The sequence below is a fragment of the Miscanthus floridulus genome, chromosome 11 (genome assembly GCF_019320115.1).
Source record: "Miscanthus floridulus cultivar M001 chromosome 11, ASM1932011v1, whole genome shotgun sequence".
NCBI lineage: Eukaryota > Viridiplantae > Streptophyta > Magnoliopsida > Poales > Poaceae > Miscanthus > Miscanthus floridulus.
In genome coordinates this window covers 9,679,892-9,693,223 of record NC_089590.1, presented here as the reverse complement: position 1 = coordinate 9,693,223, position 13,332 = coordinate 9,679,892, and the positions used below count along the sequence as shown (strand labels likewise).

At 40.8% G+C, this 13,332-nt stretch overlaps 1 non-coding gene across 1 annotated transcript; it reads right to left on the bottom strand.

Annotated features, from left to right (window-relative positions):
- Nucleotides 1–1,896: 1,896 nt before the first annotated feature.
- Nucleotides 1,897–2,003, bottom strand: LOC136494975 (small nucleolar RNA R71). Its single transcript, XR_010768764.1, has one exon. It is a non-coding gene; the product is annotated as a small nucleolar RNA R71 (small nucleolar RNA).
- Between the last annotated feature and the right edge of the window lie 11,329 nt (nt 2,004–13,332).

The window sequence follows — 13,332 nt, the reverse complement described above, 5'->3', positions numbered from 1 at the left end:
CTTGTACTTGGAACAATTATTTGTATGTAGGAAATTTCACAAAAATGGACAAAAGACATGCATAGAAGGCAAGTGGATGTGGTAGGGGGTTGTGGACCCATAGGGCCACGTTGGGTGATGCCAAGTGGCAGTCGCCCAATGGCCCCACCCCCTTGCCACATCACTGATCCACGAGAAGGACTCCACACTGCCTCACCAGTGTTGATCCATGTCAGTTTGATCCAAAGGTGTAAGTTGAGCTGCCTTGGATCCATGGACCCATTGTCATCCACTTGGAGGAGCCAAACCAACCTTCTTAGCGCCTTACCTGCCAAAGCAACTGACCTACCCACATGCAACCGCCATCCTGAGGCCATCCATTGCCATTGCATGAAAAGGTGGTGCCATGGACTGGTCGGCCGATGCCCCCTGCCTCTCCACCGCCTCATTATTGGCTATAAGTACCCCCCTGCCCTCTACACACTATAAAGGGGTAGTGGTGCTCGGTGGAGATCATCACTCATGCATTCCAAGCTCTCAAGAGTAGTAGCTTAGAAGTAGTAGCTAGGTAGTAGTGATAGGGTAGAGCGGAGCTCACCTCGGAGTCCGGAAGAGTCTTCTGGTCTAGTATAGCTCCTTTGTAATCTTTTATTTAGCATTTACTTTATTTAGTACTTTACTTTGTCAAGTACTTTATTTAGTAATATAGCTCTGCTTAGTTCAAGTCATGTCTTGCTCTTGTTTATCATTAGTGAGCGTAGGTGCTTGTTCTCTGGCAATGGCATCATAGTTATCTTAGTGTTTAGTTTGTTCATCGTTAGTACTTGTTCTACCATTTGGTTAGGGTGCTTCGATGTTATTTCATCGGAGCTCCGATTGAAGCAGCGAGTTTATAGATGAAGCATGGTGCTTAGACTACATCTTTCCTGTAGGTATGGCTCAATCTCCAAATAGATTATGGTAGATGGCAGGTGGTCATAGCCCTGTCCTTCCTCTGTATTCCACCACACTAGGTCTAGTTATTAAAATGTAGCGCTCGTTGTGCTTTGTGCTTGATTGAATTCAGGGCAGGTACACCCCTCGTACTAAGGACAATCTTATTGTCATTATATTACATTTGTTGCTTAAGATTACTTGCTCTATCTCTTCCACTCAGCTACACTAGACTTCTAGCTACTGCTGTTTGTTGTGACATACCCTTTTACCTTTTACCTCCATCAACCCCGTGTTGTTAAATGCACCTACATAGCTTACCTAACCATAGTTCCCAAACATGCCCATCCGCCTTCCTTTGGGAAAAATATAAATTTCACACTTGGTTCTCACCAAGCGAAGTGCTACACGATAGTTCTGTGCGCTTGTGGAATCCCCTTTGCTATATACACATACGAACCGTCAACAAGGATTTCTGGCGCTGTTGCCGGGGAAGGCAATTGGTGCATGTTAGCAATCTGTCGTTTGGTGCTGCTAGCTAGGCTCTTAGCCTCCATTCTAGCAACCATGTTTTCCCTTCCCATTCTTTCATTTACCTTTCCTCTTCCTAACATGGTTATGGCCAATAAGACCATCCATGAGTTTTCTACCCCTTCGGCTGCTAACGTAGCCACAAGTCCCAATGCCATTAATGCAGACACTCACTTTGAGCTTAAGCCTACATTGATCACGATGGTGCAAGCTAGTCCTTTCTGTGGTAAAGCCCACGAGGATGCTAATGCGCATCTCCAACACTTTTTGTAGATTTGTAGCACGTTTACCATTAAGGCAGTGACCCAAGAGGCCATACGTCTTCATCTTTTCCCCTTCTCCTTATTGGAAAAAGCGAAACAATGGTTCTACTCTAACCGCAACACTGTAGATACATGGGATAAGTGTTCCAATGCTTTCCTAGTTAAGTTCTTCCCAATGGGTAAGACCAATGCTCTTCGCAACAAAATCTCTAGCTTTCAACAGCAAGCTGATGAGTCGATTACTGAAGCTTGGGAATGAATGAAAGAGTATGTCACCGCATTCCCACACTATGGTATGGAAGACTGGCTTTTGATCTAGAACTTTTACCATGGCTTAGTCTTGCTAGATAGGAGCAATTTAGATGCTGCCGCAGGAGTAGCATTTTTTTGCTTAATGTCACAGATGCCAAGGCATTGATCGAGAAGATGGTTTCCAACCAAGGATGGAGCGATGAATGACTATAGCCCCACAAAGAGGTATGCATTCTCTTAAAGAAGCTGACATGCTTGTAGCTAAGATGGATCTACTCACAAAGAGACTCAAAAATTGCAAGATGATGAGTGCCCAAGAAACTGTACAAGCCATGGACACCCACATGACTTGTGAAGTTTGTGGAGAGACCGGACATTCAGGATATCTCTGCCCCTGAGACCCATGAAGATCTCAACTTCATCAATAATGACAATGGGTTTTGTCCTCAAAATCAAGAATGGAATCAGCGCTCCAACAACCAAGGAGGTAATAATTACAATAATTGTAAGTCACAACACCAGAGTAATCAAGGTAATAATTATCCTTTCCTTAAGGATCTTGTCTATAGTCAAGGTAGAATGATTGATAGTATAAAGAAGAAACTCCATGCTAATGACAAGATGTTGGAAAATATAAATGCTAAATTGGATGATTTTTCTTCCGCTATAAAGAATCAACTTAGCTTCAATAAGATTCTAGAAACCCAATTAGCACAATTAGCAGGTGCTCTCCCATCTAATGAGAAAGGAAGAATACCTAGCAAGCCTAAAGAATTCATGGAGACTGCCAACCTCGTCACATCAAGGTATGATTTTGGTTCAGATGGTTGGGGAGTTCCTATTAAGAAAGGTGATCCGAGAAGTCCTGTCATTACTTGCTCTATTGGTCCTCATACTTTTCAAAATGCAATTTGTGATCTTGGATCTAGTGTGAACATAATGTCTAAAGAAACTTAGGAAAAGTTGTTCTACATAGACTTAGCACCAACTTCTGTTTATTTGCAACTAGCTGATCAATCAGTTCGCTACGTAGAAGGTGTAGCCACCGACCTTTTGGTCAAAATTAGAGATGCTTATGTCCCTGCTGATTTCATGATATTAGACATGGGAAATGACAAGGATACACCACTCATCCTTGGTCATCCTTTCCTCAATACCGCTAATGCTTGTATATATGTGGCATCTAGAAAAATTCAATTCCACTTTGCTAGAAAGAAAGAAACATTTGCTTTTGCCCCTGGAAAACCAATCTTTGATGAGAAACAGGTAAGGAAGAAGCAGCCAAAGAAGAAGAAATCTAGAAAGCCAAAACCAACTGAGCAGAAGGAAGAGCCCGGTAAGAATAAGCCAAAGCCAAGAAGGACATGGCGCAAGAGAAGGAATCATCCTCTACATCATCATCGCCTGATCCTACGAACATCTCTGAAGAAAATAAGGAAGAAGCATTCCCGTACAAGAAAGAAGAACCCCCGCACAAGGAAGAATAGCCATGAGCTAGCATTGGAAGGTACGCTTTTATAGCATTTTCATTGCATTTAGTATAGGTTGCATTTGCATATTTCCCTTTCCAAACTTTGCATCACATGTTTAGATTATTAGTTGCATCTCATGCTTAAATTTTCAATAAAGGTACTTAGAAAGTACTAGCATTTAGAATAAGTTCACAATAATATAAAAAACTCATAATAAATAGGTCTAGTAGTAATGCATTATCATAGTAGTAGTAATAAATAAAGAAAGAATCAAAGAAGAGGCGGCCGAGAAGAAGACTCCAACCTACGCAAAAGGCGAGCTTGGGGGAGAGCCTCCCCCACTTAGGTATGAAATCATTCAAACACTCTCTTTTATTTGCATCAGTTCCTTATATTGAGAAATATATATATACAATGATAAAGAAAATAATGATCGTGTGATAACTAATGATAACAATAAAAATGATTATGTTTAACTGATGTAGAAGATAAGAGGAGTATCATTAAAGCTGCCTTAATCACTCTTGCTCTAAAAAATTGATGTGTAATTCCTCTTGAAAATGATGAATAGTTGCTATGTGACACTTTGCAAAAGCTTGCTATACAACCCTTTTACTTCTCAAGTTTTGAGCATGTGAAATTAGAGTTCATCTTAAGTTGAATGCTTTTGTGGGTTGCAAATGCTAGAATCAAGTCTAGGCTTTTGTGAGATGTGTTGTGGCAATGACTAGAGTAAATCTTTTAACTTGTCTGAGGAATAATTGAGACAATCTGGAGTTTTGTTTTACAAAAATGATAAAAGCTCTTGCTAGAAGTTTCTCAATGGTGAAAAATTCCTACCAGAGCCAAATACATGTTTACTGATATGATAAGCCTACACAAAAAAACTGTTTGTTTGTTTTGAGCTTTGTCAAGCCTTGTTGATTTGAGTGGAGAAGCTTATCATACCTTTTGATCAAGATCACGTACACTCCACATATATATGCTACTTCTACACTAGAAGTATGCAACCACCCATTTCATATTCATGCACCCCTGCTCCATAAGAGACATATATTGATTCTATAACACCCCAGGTGTTTGTCACCAGTTAAGCAATGGGTTTGAGCTCAAACATGACATGTTAAGTGGTGATGAAGGTGTCAAGATCAAATCTACAAGAGTGAGCTCCAACTTAAACTTGGACAACACACCCTTACTTACATGTGTACCCTTGTGAAGATTATGCAAGAGTAATGTTAAACATGCTTATTTCACTGTATATTACATCAACATGCATCCATCTTGACCAGTGGAAAAGTTTCATGAAGTTTGGAGCCAAAAAAAGTCACATGAAATGATGGGTTACATTCTTGCTTGAATTGCACTATTAAGTGAATGGAATTATAGGTCATCAACCAAACCTTGATACCTTGCCCAAATGACTCTAATTGAACTCTACAAAAAAAGTCATGAAGGGTTTGTGTTGAGCAAATGTCAAGAAAAGGCCTCAATTGGTCAAAAACCCAAATTCTAGGGTTTAACGAGATGCTGCTTTGACCAAGATGAAGAAATGGTTTTTGTAATAGATATGAGGTTTGACCTTTAATAAAAGTTGAATTTTGAGTGGAGTACAATAAACTTTATTTTTGGACCAAGACCTGATTCAACTCCTAAGTGGCTCAAATAGAGGACTCAAGATGGAATCAATTGATGTTTCTGGGCTCTAAATAATTCTGTCTAGAATTCATCACCATTGACATTGGTGTTTCACATTCTCATATTTTTGTTAAGAAACTCAAATTAAGCCAAATATAAAAGTTGGAATATATGTTTTGGAGAAGGACATAAAAATTGGAATAAATTTGACCACGTTTTGACCATGTAATTCGAGCTCAAGCAGAGAAAGGCTTAATCCTTGATTAGTCGCTGACACTATCAACTTCAGGCTTCATTATGCGCTAATGGAGAGATCTAATGGCTAGGCACCCTTAAAGAGTTTTGTAGATCATTAGGTGGGCTAAAACTTCGCTTTTGGGCCTAAGGTCCAAAACGGCCAGTAGCTGGCCCAAAAACAGCGCCCACCTTACCCACATCGCTGACTGCCACCTATTCAGGAAATTGTCTCAAAGGGCGACGCATGTCCAAGATGTGGCCTCCATACTTGAGCTGTGCACCCCACCCTGCTCCATGCATCGGGGATGCCCTGCCTAAGCTGTGCTGCTGCCAGACATTGTCCCGTACCAAGCTCCACTCCGAGCTCGCCTTATCTTCCCTTTCTTTCACTTTCACCGTCGCTGCCACTCCTCCACGGCCGCTACCACCATGGAGAGCCGCTAGGTAGAGCCTAAACTGCTATCATAGATGCTGCTCCCTCTCCTCCTCCTCTGCGTAGCTCTATAGCCGCCTGCTCCACTGCCACATGCCGCTCTCTCACTAGCGCTGCTGCTGCTGTCGCTTGCGGCCATGCCCGCCATGGACGCTAGAGCAGAGCTTGACACCACCCACACCCCCCATCCCCTCTACACCTCCTCCACTCTTGCAACCACCGCCACCACCTTCGCGACGGCATGTTCCACATCACGCGCGCGCTCGCCCTAGCTGGCGTCGCTAGAGCCTGCCACCGCCACCACCATGGCTGGCTCCCAAGCCAAGCTCGCCGTCACTGCTATGAGCTTCCTTCATCCCAACTGGCCTCACATTCATGTTCCTTGAGCCGCCCCATGCGCGCCACGCCTCTCCTCCAAATGCCTCCACCACTGTGCGCGGCTGCCGCGACCGTCGCTGGCTCACGTGGCCAGCCCTCCACCGGCCATCTCCGTCCATGATTGGACCTCCTATGGGTGTAGCTGGGCATGTTGATGCTCTAGGACCCTCCTTCACCGCGGACTGAGCACCACAACGGCCAGAATTGCAAGCTCCGGCGAGCTGCCCTGCTTCTAGCTGGGTGAAGAAGAGGAGGGAGCTTCTCGCGTAAATAGGGAGTCTTCTAGGGGGTTAAGTGTAGAATCCAAGACTCATACAAATAGTGTTATTAGGACTTGTTTGCTTGGTTTAATTAAAGTTTCTTGCAGGGTCTTCTATGCAAATGTGTTTTTCATTTATTCCTTTTTAATTGGATGAAGCTTTGAAAAATCCTAATAAATTGTAGAAAAATCCAAAAATAGCAAATGAGTACTTTTTGGAATCCTTGTAAATAGATGTACACATTAGACTCACAATATTTTATGTTTTATTAGAAAGTTTTCACTGTTTTTATTTATCTATGATAATTAGGGTTTTCTAGGAAGAAATTCATATCTAAAGTTATGGTGCTCCAATTGCTGTCAAATGTTTATGGTAGGCTACTGATGCTATGTGTGTGCTGTGGTTAAAATTTCATGCTCATTGTATGCAGCATGAAGGAGTTATTGATTTATCTTGTTTAGGGTTTGACAAATAGCTTTAAATGGTTTTAAATAAGTTATAATTTTTATGTAGGTGTAAAAATAGAAAATGTGCTTCCACTACCTTTGTATGATGTTGTGCTACCATAATAACATATAATATGGCTATGTGTTTATAGAAAACTATGGCCTTTAGATTTATCTTGCTTTTACATGTTTTCTCGCAATAGCAATTTATCTTTTTCATAGTAATTAAATTATAAAACTTGAGCATGTGAAATTCATGCAGTAGCCATGTTTTGATAACATCTCTCATCAATAAAAATGCCATCTCCACATGAGGTGTTTGTCACATCACCTATAATTAATATATATGTTTTAGTATATAATTGGATAATGAAAGGTTGCTAGTAGATGCATGCAATTAAGTCATGTGATGCTTCTAATACATCTTGTTAAGTGATATATCAGATGCTAAGTTATGATAAGTAGTGGGTAAGCTTCAACTATAACTTATATGTATGCTCTCATAGTTAATATAACAACTAGTGATTATGTTGCTTATACAAGTTCTTCATCCTTGCTTTAATTCTTACTTAAAATGTTTAGGGTGTTTCATGTTACATAGAACCAATGCTAATTAACTAGGTTCATAGTAGTTGTGAGCTATGTGTTTAACTTATGCATATGTTACCTTGTTAAAGAACTAAATGAAGAAACTTGTCGCATACGTGTTGAAATGGCTGCATGTATAGTTGTGGTTAGGCAATTAATTTCGTAGTGATAATGATGTTTTCTGTGAATATGGTGAATACTAAAGTTGTAGGTAACTTCATAATCTATCTTGTGTTAAATTTTCATGACCATAGGCCTGATAATTTAGGAGCTATAGATTTTAAAAAAAATTTGTCACTGTTTTCGCATGTCCTCTGGACAGATCTGAATGATTATATTGTTTGGCCCACGAAAAAAATAGCGCGCTATTTTGCCGCTATAGCGTGCTAATAGCGTCCCAGATAGCTCGCCGCGACGATATCTTGCATTTTCACGCTATACGCGCTATTGCCGCTATAGCGCGCTATAGCGTCGCTATTGCCGCTATAGCGCCATAGCGCGCTAAATCGCCGCTATTGCTGTTTCATGTGCTGACAAAAAAAACAAGGCAGAGTCAGATTTAGGCCCATCTTGAGCCCTCTAACCCTAATCCAGAGTACCCTTCGTTATTGTTGTTTCATGTTAGCTACTGAATATTTGAACCTTATGGATGTTTAGACTGTATGGAAGTATGAAACTATGAATATGTTGCTTGTTTGGACTGTTTATTATTTTTTTGCCTGGCTGTATATAAATAGCGCGCTATAGCGGCGCTATAGCGGCGATATAGCGTGAGCAGCTATCTCACGCTGCGGCGCTATAGCGGTGCTATAGCGCGGCTATAGCGGCGCTATAGCGACGCTATAGCGGCGCATAGCTCCCAGGAGTGGCCGCCGCTAAATTATATAGCGCGCGATTTTTTTCATGGTGTTTGGCTCATTTGAACATGGAATCATGTATTGGTTATAATAGAATAAGTGTAGTTCTTTTCATGAGCTTTCCAAATTGTTAAAGACCACCTCTGTTGGTGGTCTAAATCTCTAGTTATGAGCTTGTGAAGTGGAGTGACAGATTCTGTCCTAATCTGATCAGAGATGTCTTAATTGTGATGTTTGACCTAGTTACCTTTGGAATTAGCTTGTGGTGTTTATAACAAAGTTGTGAATGGTTTGCTAAAATTTCTAAAAAGTCTAGAACCACCTTGTTGTGAAAGCTAGATATAGGTGGATACCAATGCACGGTTGGCTATAGTTGCTATCATGGAAATAACCATGTGTCAATAAATAAAGGAGAACGGGTGGGATCATGATAGAGAACCAAGGCATGAAGGTCTTGGGTGCCTTTCTATCCCCGTCTATCTTGATTAAGGACCAATTCACTGTACGTCCTTATGTTATGTTGAACGCATGCCTAGCACTTAGTTGGCCAGATCGGGTGATACGACCGTGAAGCCGAGTAGCTCAATTCAGGTCAGGGCCCCGATAAGTGAAAGTGCGCACACCGAAGGCAGTAAGGATGTGCGGAGAGCTAATGGCGTGAGTCCAAGGGTGGGACCGTGTCCTGATCTTCCTACCATATTGGTAGAATCTCTGAGGGTGCGGCGCTAATTGGACCCGTGAGTTAGTTCTGAATTGTACCAAAGGTGACCTGAGGCTACCTTCATGGGGTGTACCTCAGTTTGTGTCAGGAATAAATTCCCCAGCTGGGTAGGAATCGATTCGAATCGCCGTCTCTCTAGAATAGTGAGAACTTAACTGAGCAGCGACAACATAGAGTAACTTAATGGAAACTTGATGATTATGATGATGATACTCATATTACTACACCGGCTATGGTTACTATTGCCTGCTACTAAATGATATTCCACATGTTTGGCATAGGTTAGTTGCTAATCTAGAGATGAATAGCTATAATTAACTTGGTTACCGAATTGTAAAATGTATAGCTCAACTAGTATCTTTTATGCAAAATTTTGTCAAGCTAGCTCCACCTATAAAGCCTTGCATACTCCTTGGTGTCACTTTATATCTGGTTTATGATGGGTAAGTCTAGCAGAGTACATTCGAGTACTCAGGGTTTATCCCACCATGTTGCAGGTGAAGTTCTCGTACTGCTGAAGATGGTGGCTAACTGCGCGGTGGGTTCGGTGACTCTATATTTATTTCTCCTCTATATGCTTTTATCCGAGGATGTCACTTATGCTAGCAATGTATTTAAAACTTATATTAATGTAATCACTGAAAGCTATGTTATTTTCCCTTAATCAGTTTTGAAACCCAAACTTATACTATTATTTGTGAACCCATTTGTAATATTATTTCCGCTGCAACTCTGTGTATGTAATGTGTATTTGCTTAATCATGCGATCTTGGTTATGATGTTGATTTACCGAGGTCCTTCGTGGCACTCGGCGGAATACCAAATTTATATAAGTGAAAGTATGTGCATGTCAATGTGTTAGCGAGGACAGTCGTACTTGATCTTGTATAAATTGGGCGGTTCTAGTCACAGCTGGCATCAGAACAAGATTAAGCATAATACTGTCATGTACATAGTTTTAAAAATAAAGTTTTAGTTTTAAAAAGCCTATTTTAACTAAACCTTTAGCTATAGACAAATTTGTCAAAAACTTATTTGCAAAACTATGCTAGCGACAACCTCCAGTTAAGCCTAATTAAGGACCTTTAGGTGGCAATAAGTAAACTAACACTAACTATGGGGGATGTACTTTATTGCAATTTTTACTTTCGTCGTCCATACAGCGTGCTATTGTACGGATGCCGTTCACTTGAATGGTAATGTATGGATCACTATACCTCTACACCCAGGTAAGAAGTTAAGTTGATGAGTGGCATGACCGCAAGTGTGAGCGTGTGGTTAGAGAGAGCTAGCTTTGATATGACTATATACGCATGCTTGCATGTGTGTATGGTGCGTATTTAATCAGTGGGTAGCAAATTTAATGGTCGGGTAGCTTTGATACGGAAGTATATATATATGGGTATATATATGGAAGTATTTAGCTTGCAACCTAGAGCCTAGACTTTTATTTCTGCATATATAATTGTGGGGTTGGGCTAAAATAAAATTCTTCTGCAGGTACTGTTAACCACGAATGTATAGATTGAATGTCGCTGATGACTAGCTTATATATCGGGAGAGTACATGTTGTGCCACCAACATAGAACTTGATTGCCACCTTAGGCTAGCAATTTGTGAGGACGAATAGGATGGTCATGCATCATGGTTGTGTTTGTGCATAAATAGGCTTCCCTCATTTGTTCTAATACTAAGTCACTTGTGATCCATGTGATGTTATCTCCCCTATGTGAAGCTAGGAAAAATGCCATGTTCCATGCCACTTGAATAGCTGTGCTTGAAGATAGTGTGTGATTAGCTTCACCTTGTATGTTGCTTCCAAAGGAAATTGATGACAAGTTAGTAGTTAGCAAAAACTTCACCCCTTCGAAAACTAATTTGCTAAGTATAAGTAAAACTTGTTTGGAAGAGATATTCACCTACTCGGTAAAAAGGAAATAAAAGATAACAGTACCTTACCACCATGTTTTGCATGATATGTGTAGTGGTGTTGCTACAGGTGACTGCTTGTTATGTGCGAGCTTTGTGCTTAGTAATAGTCGCTTAAGCTAATTAGGGTTGAGTGTTTTGAATTGCTTGCTTAAGACCATGATGTATGTGTGGATGGTCGTTATCTAGGTAGTGCCGTAGTTGTCACCCCTTTTGCCCTCGGTAAGCATACGAGTGTCAAAGAGTGCTATCCTAGAACAACTGTCTAAGTTTTGATAACCACATGGTTGTTCCGCTCCTGTGTGGGAGGACCCTGCTAAAAAATCCTTGTCGGACTTCATTGCTCCTTCTTCTATAGATGATCTGGTGCAACACTAATCGCTATCTACCCTAGCTTCGAAACCTTTTCCTCATAGATCATGTTGTTTCTTTATCAACTAAATCCCTAGTCAGTGCTTTGGCTCTATCCCTCGAATCTCATTTGTTTAATCACCAACTCTTTCAAGTCTCTAGGATGTTTATCAGTCTTGATATCATGTTGCTGCTCGGCAAGACCAAATCTCATGTTAATTTTTATCTGGTAATCACTTTGGTGAACACAAGGCGTATATGGAAATTAGGCAAGAGTCCCCTAGGTCAGTTGTCTTTGGCAATTAAGCTATATTCTCTTGCGCTATGTTTTGATCTTTAGATCACCTCCTTGTTGACTCCTAACCTTGTGACTACCTTTGCTTGCTATTCCTCCTTCACATGGTGCTTGCTCCTATGCAACAAAATTTGTGCCATGTGAGAATTCTTGTGGGTTGTATATTCAGTAATGGTGCCACGATTAGCAATCTATGGTGCCACAATGAACTGAGAGCTCCTGTGGGTGCACACACAAGGCTATGCTGCTTGGCATGAGCTGGTATCAAGGTTCCTAGTCATGATCCATTGCAGAACTGCACTGATGTATTATTTTCACATGAGCTCTTCCTTGGTTATCTCTGCTTATCTTGTTAGAAGATCTGTATGTTGAACTAGATATAATAGGACTTCCTTCTAGAGTTGTCCAAAGGATAACCTTTGAAGAATAGGTCAATGACATGAACATAAACATACTGCAAGAGATGGTAGACAAGTGACTCTACTAGACTATCCCTGTAATGACATCGGTCGTATAGTGAGCAACTTATGTCATCCCCATTGGATCAGAAAGGTGCACCCCACTTAAGGTTGAACAAGTTGTCAGTTGAATGACAATGGATGGAGATATTATGTGATGTAATAGGTCAGCTAGGTACTCATGAGCTTCCTATCCAAGTTCGCAATCTTTAGGTGCATAAGGATCATGCAGACAAAAACCGACCTTCTTCGGTGTCACCCCTTTTCTGCTGAATTCCATGGTAACTATCTGTTTTCACATCCACTACAATGGTTGCCAGTCAAAAAGGAAGTTTTGGAGCTTTTTAAATGTTCAGAGACAACTAATTAGTTACCAGTAGTAAGGTCAATCTCCAGCTAGGTAACGACTCTTTGGTAGCCCTGAAGGCTATGTCTCACCGAACAATGTTAAGCAAAGAAACAGCAAAGCCGGTCAATAATGCAAGTACTGCTTTCTTCTCTAGACTCTATGTCATTAAGTCAATTCCATCTTGGACAATCACATGGGTAGTGCAAGATGTTGTATCAGCTAAGTAAAGAGCTAGAGAAAGCACGTCCCTAGTTTCAGTCAACATCATTATGTATATGATGCTATCAAAGGACTTGTTCAGGACTCTATTGGATGAGCACAGAAGGATAATCAAAAATGTTCCCTTATGTTTGTAGGACTATCACTCCACGTGAAGTATGCATTGTGCCCTGCAAGAACATCCCACCAATCCAATGCTTGTGCATCGTTGAGTTGGTGTCTAAATCAACGGTTGAGGTTGCTTCCTAAGAGGCATGTAAGGAAAACCCTAGCCTCCATCCTTAGCGAGAAAGCTACCGCTATCATAAAAAGAGTTAAAGATTACTGAACACACTTCCCAATGTGTAAATCAAAGGAAAAGAAGAGTGGAAAATCTATCGAGATTTCATGGCACTAAACCGATTATCTTTAAGCAGTGATTAGGGCTCAAACATGGTTGAATTCAAACCAAACTTGGTGATATCATTCGTCACTTAAGGTACTTCGATGTCTTAAGTTGGTTTGAGGATTGGTTCAGTAAAGCGTTGGATTTGAGAGATGTTTGGACAGTTTGGTCCCAAACTTTCAGAACAAAGAAGTTTTGGTAGATGATTTGTTTGGATAGTCAAACGGTGTCCATTTGAGCCAAATTTTGGTCAGTAGTTAGAGGACTTTTGGATCTAAATGCCTACCAACAACTTGTGCATAATGGAGTAGTAGTTTGTAGGATATGAATTGATTATCGTGAGGTACAGAATCTGTGA